The 9175-nt window shown below is 61.5% G+C and overlaps 1 long non-coding RNA gene across 1 annotated transcript; it reads right to left on the bottom strand.

The window, feature by feature from the left end:
• Window positions 1–510: 510 nt before the first annotated feature.
• On the bottom strand, window positions 511–785 carry LOC120322636. Its single transcript, XR_005562449.1, has 3 exons — window positions 776–785; window positions 639–693; window positions 511–562 (listed from the first exon to the last, which is right to left on the bottom strand). It is a non-coding gene; the product is annotated as an uncharacterized LOC120322636 (long non-coding RNA).
• Between the last annotated feature and the right edge of the window lie 8390 nt (window positions 786–9175).

Below are 9175 nucleotides of genomic sequence, written 5' to 3'. Positions count from 1 at the left end.
TGAAAATAGCCTAAGAGAAATAAAATCAGGAAAAGAGCCTAAGAGAACTAAAATCTGGAGAAGAGCCTAAAAAAAATGAAAATCGGGAGAAGAGCCTAAGAGAATTAAAATCAGGGGAAGAGCCTAAGAGAATTAAAATCAGGAGAAGAGCCTAAAAGAATTAAAATTGGGAGAAGAGTCCAAGAGAATTAAAATCAGGAGAAGAGCCCAAGAGAATTAAAACCAGGAGAAGAGCCTAAGAGAAATACAATCAGAAGAAGAGCCTAAGAGAATTAAAATCAGGAGAAGAGAGCAAGAGAAATAAAAGCAAGAAAAAACCGGGGGTTATTTCTAAAGCTGCAGTGCATCCTCGCTCCTCATGCTGCCTCCCCGACTCACCTCCAATGCCTGGACGCTTCCAAAAGTTACCCGGATGGCACCTGCCATCACTAAAGTTCTGTGCCTTGCTGCTCATCCTTTTAAAAGTCAGAGATTGCAGACAAGGACAGCTCAAGATGATCAATCTGAGTCAGTCGCGCCATCGTGAGGTGGTTCCTGCGGTCAGGACATTACTCCGAGTCAACTACGAGAAAAAAACCCATAACCAATATGTGAGTTGTGTGGCACAGGGCTCGAAACCCAGTGATCCCCCTACTCACCGGCACCAAGGTCCTGACCAGAGTCAGACACTGTGGCTGTCATCTTCTGGGATACCTGAGTGAGCGAGAGACAAAATTAGAGGGCATCTCTAAAGCTGCAGTGCATCCCCGCTCCTCCTGCTGCCTCCCCAACTCACCTACAAGGCTCCTCTCTCTTCAGCTGCTCCCAAGACCGCCCCTGCAAATGAAATGGGCAAATGCTCAAACACTCAGCTCTCAAACATTTAGGGACTGCTCACAAGGAAAGCCAAAAACCTCTAAACCCTAGACACTGGTTCCAACTCTACCCACTCGGGACCTTATACACCCAAGCAGGGCATCACAAGACCATCCTGCTCACAGACTGGACAGCCATCGGTTCCACTGTCTAAGGGAACTGACATGTTGACGTCAGACTAGGAGCCATATTCCATCTACCCACTGATCCACGGAGCAGGGCAGAGCAGTTCCAGGCTGACCCCAAGTGAGACACCCCACACCTGTGACCACACACACCATGTGACACAATTAAGAGACAAAAAACACAAAACATGGACGAGACAAAGGACGTGACACAGACCGCAACTGCTCTGCCCTGCACACGTGAATCCAATGATAAAAAGTAAGCCCTTCCTTTGAGGCGTCCCAATAACCTGTTCCAGGATACCCCCACCACTGGACTAATTTCAAAAATCCCTCCAGGCGAGGCACAGACTTGCCCAGACTCCAAACCCCTCTGTGGGTCTTTGCCCTGCACTTATCTTTCCGAGAGCAGGGGATGCCAATCCAGCCTTGATGCAGAGGAGGGGCACCTGGGCTGCCTCAGAGGTTCCTGCCATCGTCAGACTACTAGGAGCCAACTGCGAGAAAGAAAACCAGACACCGTATCTGAGTAGTTTGACACCTGGCCCCAGCCACGATCATCCCTCTGGGATGATAATTTACGACTGGGGGAACTCGGGAGGGAGCAGGGAGGGACTGCGAAGTGACTGGGATGGGAATGGGATGCACAGGGAAAAGGAGCACAACGCACTGGGGAGGGACTGGGGAGTGGGCCTGGCATGGGACTGGGATGCACAGGGGGAAAGAACCGGGATGCCCTGGGGAGGGACTGAGGTCACGGGAGGGCTGGGGATGGGTCAGGGGCACTGGGGAGGGAACTGGGATGGGACTTGGATGTTCTAGGGAGGGAGTGGGCTGCATCGGGGAAAAGGACTGGCATGCACTGGGAGGCACTGGGGGCAGTGGGGAGGGATGGGGATGGGACTGGGGACACTGGAGAGGGACTGGGGGCACTGGGGGGATTTGGGCTGGGAGTGGGGACACTGGGTTGGGACTGAGATTTTCGGGGGGCGGGGGGGGGGACTGGGAGCACTGGGATGGGAGTGGGGGTCATTGGGGAGGGACTGGGGAACCGTGGGACTGGGGGCACTGGGATAGGAGTGAGATGCACTGGGGAGGGACTGGGCCGGGACTGAGGGCACTGGAGAGGCCCTGGGGGCACTTGGGGGAACTGGGCTGGGACGGGGATTCTCTGGGGAGGGACTGGAGGCACTGGGATAGGACTGAGAGGCACTGGGGAGGCACTAGGACACCCTGGGGCACCACTGGGAGGGGACTGGAATCACTGGGGAGGGAATTGGGATGGGACTGGGGGCAGTGGGAAAGGCCTGGGCTGGGACTGGGCAAACTGGGGAAGGACTGAGTTGCACTGCAGGAGGACACTTGGGAAGGAATGGGTGCGCTGGCTTGCACTGAGAGAAGTGGGAAGGGACTGGGATGAGAGTGGGGGCACAGGGGTGGGACTGGGAGCACTGGTGGCACTGGGCTAGGACTGGGGGAACTGGGGAGGGAGCAGGGAGGGACTGCGAAGTGACTGGGATGGGAATGGGATGCAGAGGGAAAAGGAGCACAACGCACTGGGGAGGGACTGGGGGCAGTGGGGAGGGACTGGGATGGGACTGGGGACACTTCACGGGGGTTGGATGCACTGGGTGCGACTAGGGGCACTGGGCTGAGACTAGGGGCACTGGAGAGGGACTGGGGGTAGTAGGGAGGGACTGGGATGGGACGGAGGGCACTGGGGAGGGAACTGGGATGGGACTGGGAGCACTGGGAAAGGGACTGCAGGGACTGGGATAGGACTGGGAAGGGACTGCAAGGGGACTGTGAGAGGACTGGGGAGGGGACTGGAGAGCGTGCCTGGGATGGGCCTGAGAATCTCTGGGGAGAGACTGGGACCACTGGGATGGGACTGCTGTCACTGGGATGGGATGCAGTTGTACTGGGAAGGGACTGGGGAGGGACTGGGAATCACTTAGGAGGGACTGGGATGGGAGTGGGCAAACTGGGGAAGGACTGGGTTGCACTGCAGGAGGACCCTTGGGAGGGAAAGGAGGTGGTGGGTTGCAGTGGGGGAAGTGGGGAGGGAATGGGATGAGAGTGGGGGCACAGGGGTGGGACTGGGAGCACTGGTGTCACTGGGCTAGGACTGGGGGAACTGGGGAGGGAGCAGGGAGGGACGGCGAGGGGGCTGGGAAGGGAACTGGGATGGTACTGGGATGGGAATGGGATGCATGGGAGAAAGGAGCGGAATGCAGTGGGGAGGGACTGGGAGCAACGGGAAAGCCACTGCAGGGACTGGCATTGGACTGGGGAGGGACTGCAAGAGGACTGTGAGAGGACTGGGGAGTGGGCCTGGCATGGGCCTGAGATGCAGAGGGGGAAAGAACCGGGATGCCCTGGGGAGGGACTGAGGTCACGGGAGGGCTGGGGATGGGGTCAGGGGCACTGGGGAGGGAACTGGGATGGGACTTGGATGTTCTAGGGAGGGAGTGGGATGCATCGGGGAAAAGGACTGGCATGCACTGGGAGGGACTGGGGGCAGTGGGGAGGGACTGGGGGCCCTGGGAGGATTTGGGCTGGGAGTAAGGACACTGGGGTGGGACTGAGAATTTCGGGGGGCGGGGGGGGACGACTGGGAGCACTGGGATGGGAGTGGGGGTCATTGGGGAGGGACTGGGGAACCGTGGGACTGGGGGCACTGGGATAGGAGTGAGATGCACTGGGGAGGGACTGAGGTCACGGGAGGGCTGGGGATGGGTCAGGGGCACTGGGGAGGGAACTGGGATGGGATTTGGATGTTCTAGGGAGGGAGTGGGATGCATCGGGGAAAAGGACTGACATGTACTGGGAGGGACTGGGGGGAGTGGGGAGGGACTGGGGATGGGACTGGGGACACTGGAGAGGGACTGGTGGCCCTGGGAGGATTTGGGCTGGGAGTAAGGACACTGGGGTGGGACTGAGATTTTCGGGGGGCGGGGGGGGACGACTGGGAGCACTGGGATGGGAGTGGGGGTCATTGGGGAGGGACTGGGGAACCGTGGGACTGGGGGCACTGGGATAGGAGTGAGATGCACTGGGGAGGGACTGGGCCGGGACTGAGGGCACTGGAGAGGCCCTGGGGGCACCTGGGGGAACTGGGCTGGGACTGGGATTCTCTAGGGAGGGACTGGAGGCACTGGGATAGGACTGAGAGGCACTGGGGAGGCACTAGGACACACTGGGGCACCACTGGGATGGGACTGGGATCACTGGGGAGAGAATTGGGATGGGACTGGGGGCAGTGGGAAAGGACTGGGCTGGGACTGGGCAAACTGGGGAAGGACTGAGTTGCACTGGAGGAGGACACTTGGGAAGGAATTGGGCGTGCGCTGGTTGCCCTGGAGAAGTGGGACGGGACTGGGATGAGGTGGGGGAAGGGGTGGGGACTGGGAGCACTGGGTGGCATTGGCTAGGATTGGGTGCACTGGGGAGGGTCGAGGGGCGGGACTGCGAATGTGACTGCGGTTGGGACTGGGCTGCAGAGGGAAAAGGCGCACACCGCATGGGGGGGGACTGGGGGCAGTGGGGAGGGACTGGGACTGGATGGGGACACTTCCACGGGGGTTGGATGCACTGGTGCGAATAGGGCATGGGCTGCTGACTAGGGGCCGCTGGAGAGGGATGGGGGTTGGGGGTCGTTAGGGAGGGGACTGGGATGGCGGAGTGCACGGGGGAGGAAAGGGAGGGAACTGGGAGCACTGGGAAAGCGACTGCAGGGACTGGGATAGGACTGGGGAGGGACTGCAAGGGGACTGTGACATGACTGGGGAGGGGACTGAGGAGTGTGCCTGGGATGGGCCTGCAAATCTCTGGGGAGGGACTGGGACCACTGGGATGGGATGCTGTCACTGGATGGGAATGAGTTGTACTGGGGAGGGACTGGGGAAGGGACTGGGAATCACTTAGGAGGGACTGGGATGGGACTAGGCAAGCTGGGGAAGGACTGGGTTGAACTGCAGGGGGACGCTTGGGAGGGAAAGGAGGTTGTGGGTTGCAGGGGGGGAAGTGGGGAGAGACTGGGATGGGAGTGGGGGCACTGGGGTGGGACTGGGAGCACTGGTGGCACTGGGCTAGGACTGGGGGAACTGGGGAGGGAGCAGGGAGGGACGGCGAGGGGGCTGGGTAGGGAACTGGGATGGTACTGGGATGGGAATGGGATGCATGGGAGAAAGGAGCGGAATGCAGTGGGGAGGGACTGGGAACAACAGGAAAGGCACTGCAGGGACTGGGATTGGACTGGGGAGGGACTGCAAGAGGACTGTGACAGGACTGGGGAGTGGGCCTGGCATGGGACTGGGATGCAGAGGGGAAAGACCCGGGATGCCTTGGGAGGGACGAGGTTCACGGGGAGGGGGGGCAGGTCAGGGGCACTGGGGAGGGAACTGGGATGGGACTTGGATGTTCTAGGGAGGGAGTGGGATGCATCGGGGAAAAGGACTGACATGTACTGGGAGGGACTGGGGGTAGTGGGGAAGGATGGGGATGGGACTGGGGACACTGGAGAGGGACTGGGGGCACTGGGGGGATTTGGGCTGAGAGTGGGGACACTGGGGTGGGACTGAGATTTTCGGGGGTGAGGGGGACTGGGAGCACTGGGATGGGACTGGGGGTCATTGGGGAGGGACTGGGGATCCGTGGGACTGGGGGCACTTGGATAGGAGTGAGATGCACTGGGGAGGGACTGGGCCGGGACTGAGGGCACTGGAGAGGCCCTGGGGGCACCTGGGGGAACTGGGCTGGGACTGGGATTCTCTAGGGAGGGACTGGAGGCACTGGGATAGGACTGAGAGGCACTGGGGAGGCACTAGGACACACTGGGGCACCACTGGGATGGGACTGGGATCACTGGGGAGGGAATTGGGATGGGACTGGGGGCAGTGGGAAAGGACTGGCCTGGGACTGGGCGAACTGGGGAAGGACTGAGTTGCACTGCAGGAGGACACTTGGGAAGGAAGGGGTGCACTGGCTTGGACTGAGAGAAGTGGGAAGGGACTGGGATGAGAGTGGGGGCACTGGGGTGGGACTGGGAGCACTGGTGGCACTGGGCTAGGACTGGGGGAAGTGGGGAGGGAGCAGGGAGGGACGGCGAGGGGGCTGGGCAGGGATCTGGGATGGTACTGGGATGGGAATGGGATGCATGGGAGAAAGGAGCGGAATGCAGTGGGGAGGGACTGGGAGCAATGGGAAAGCCACTGCAGGGACGGGGACTGGACTGGGGAGGGACTGCAAGAGGACTGTGACAGGACTGAGGAGTGGGCCTGGGATGGGACTGGGATGCACAGGGGTGGGACTGGGATGCCCTGGGGAGGGACTGGGAGCAATGGGAAAGCCACTGCAGGGACTGGGATTGGACTGGGGAGGGACTGCAAGAGGACTGTGACAGGACTGGGGAGTGGGCCTGGCATGGGACTGGGATGCACAGGGGAAAAGAACCGGGATGCCCTGGGGAGGGACTGAGGTCACGGGAGGGCTGGGGATGGGTCAGGGGCACCGGGGAGGGAACTGGGATGGGACTTGGATGTTCTAGGGAGGGAGTGGGATGCATCGGGGAAAAGGACTGGCATGCACTGGGAGGCACTGGGGGCAGTGGGGAGGGATGGGGATGGGACTGGGGACACTGGAGAGGGACTGGGGGCACTGGGGGGATTTGGGCTGGGAGTAAGGACACTGGGGTGGGACTGAGATTTTCAGGGGATGGGATGGGACTGGGGGACATTGGGGAGGGACTGGGGATCCGTGGGACTGGGGGCACTGGGATAGGAGTGAGATGCACTGGGGAGGGACTGGGCCGGGACTGAGGGCACTGGAGAGGCCCTGGGGGCACCTGGGGGAACTGGGCTGGAACGGGGATTCTCTGGGGAGGGACTGGAAGCACTGGGATAGGACTGAGAGGCACTGGGGAGGCACTAGGACACACTGGGGCACCACTGGAATGGGACTGGGATCACTGGGGAGGGAATTGAGATGGGACTGGGGGCAGTGGGAAAGGACTGGCCTGGGACTGGGCGAACTGGGGAAGGACTGGATTGCACTGTACGAGGACACTTGGGAAGGAATGGGTGCGCTGGCTTGCGCTGAGAGAAGTCGCAAGGCTGAGACTTCTGGAGAGGGACTGGGGGCAGTAGGGAGGGACTGGGATGGGACTGAGGGCACTGGAGATGCTCCCAGTCCCACCCCAGTGCCCCCATTCTCATCCCAGTCCCTTCCCACTTCTCTCAGTGCAAGCCAGTGCACCCATTCCTTCCCAAGTGTCCTCCTGCAGTGCAACCCAGTCCTTCCCCAGTTTGCCCAGTCCCAGCCGAGTCCCTTCCCACTGCCCCCAGTCCCATCCCAATTCCCTCCCCGGTGATTCCAGTCCTATCCCAGTGGTGCCCCAGTGTGTCCTAGTGCCTCCCCAGTGCCTCTCAGTCCTATCCCAGTGCCTCCAGTCCCTCCCCAGAGAATCCCCGTCCCAGCCCAGTTCCCCCAAGTGCCCCCAGGGCCTCTCCAGTGCCCTCAGTTGTACTGGGAAGGGACTGGGAATCACTTAGGAGGGACTGGGATGGGACTAGGCAAGCTGGGGAAGGACTGGGTTGAACTGCAGAGGGACGCTTGGGAGGGAAAGGAGGTTGTGGGTTGCAGTGGGGGAAGTGGGGAGAGACTGGGATGGGAGTGGGGGCACTGGGGTGGGACTGGGAGCACTGGTGGCACTGGGCTAGGACTGGGGAAACTGGGGAGGGAGCAGGGAGGGATGGCGAGGGGGCTGGGTAGGGAACTGGGATGGTACTGGGATGGGAATGGGATGCATGGGAGAAAGGAGCGGAATGCAGTGGGGAGGGACTGGGAGCAACGGGAAAGCCACTGCAGGGCCTGGCATTGGACTGGGGAGGGACTGCAAGAGGACTGTGGCAGGACTGGGGAGTGGGCCTGGCATGGGACTGGGATGCCCAGGGGGAAAGAACCGGGATGCCCTGGGGAGGGACTGAGGTCACGGGAGGGCTGGGGATGGGTCAGGAGCACTGGGGAGGGAGCAGGGATGGGACTTGGATGTTCTAGGGAGGGAGTGGGCTGCATCGGGGAAAAGGACTGGCATGCACTGGGAGGGACTGGGGGCAGTGGGGAGGGATGGGGATGGGACTGGGGACACTGGAGAGGGACTGGGGGCACTGGGGGGATTTGGGCTGGGAGTAAGGACACTGGGGTGGGACTGAGAATTTTCGGGGGGCGGGGGGGGGGACTGGGATCACTGGGATGGGAGTGGGGGTCATTGGGGAGGGACTGGGGAACCGTGGGACTGGGGGCACTGGGATAGGAGTGAGATGCACTGGGGAGGGACTGGGCCAGGACTGAGGGCACTGGAGAGGCCCTGGGGGCACTTGGGGGAACTGGGCTGGGACTGGGATTCTCTAGGGAGGGACTGGAGGCACTGGGATAGGACTGAGAGGCACTGGGAAGGCACTAGGACACCCTGGGGCACCACTGGGAGGGGACTGGGATCACTGGGGAGGGAATTGGGATGGGACTGGGGGCAGTGGGAAAGGACTGGGCTGGGACTGGGCAAACTGGGGAAGGATTGAGTTGCACTGCAGGAGGACACTTGGGAAGGAATGGGTGCGCTGGCTTGCACTGAGAGAAGTGGGAAGGGACTGGGATGAGAGTGGGGGCACTGGGGTGGGACTGGGAGCACTGGTGGCACTGGGCTAGGACTGGGGGAACTTGGGAGGGAGCTGGGAGGGACTGCAAGGGGGCTGGGAAGGGAACTGGGATGGTACTGGGATGGGAATGGGATGCATGGGAGAAAGGAGCGGAATGCAGTGGGGAGGGACTGGGAGCAAGGGGAAAGCCACTGCAGGGACTGGGATTGGACTGGGGAGGGACTGCAAGAGGACTGTGGCAGGACTGGGGAGTGGGCCTGGCATGGGACTGGGATGCCCAGGGGGAAAGAACCGGGATGCCCTGGGGAGGGACTGAGGTCACGGGAGGGCTGGGGATGGGTCAGGGGCACTGGGGAGGGAACTGGGCTGGGACTTGGATGTTCTAGGGAGGGAGTGGGATGCATCGGGGAAAAGGACTGACATGTACTGGGAGGGACTGGGGGTAGTGGGGAAGGATGGGGATGGGACTGGGGACACTGGAGAGGGACTGGGGGCACTGGGGGGATTTTGGCTGGGAGTGGGGGCACTGGGGTGGGACTG

The sequence above is a fragment of the Pipra filicauda genome, unplaced genomic scaffold, assembly GCF_003945595.2.
Source record: "Pipra filicauda isolate LSUMZ 115617 unplaced genomic scaffold, ASM394559v2 scaffold1395_size15016_pilon, whole genome shotgun sequence".
Classification (NCBI taxonomy): domain Eukaryota; kingdom Metazoa; phylum Chordata; class Aves; order Passeriformes; family Pipridae; genus Pipra; species Pipra filicauda.
This window is presented reverse-complemented; position numbering and strand designations above follow the sequence as displayed.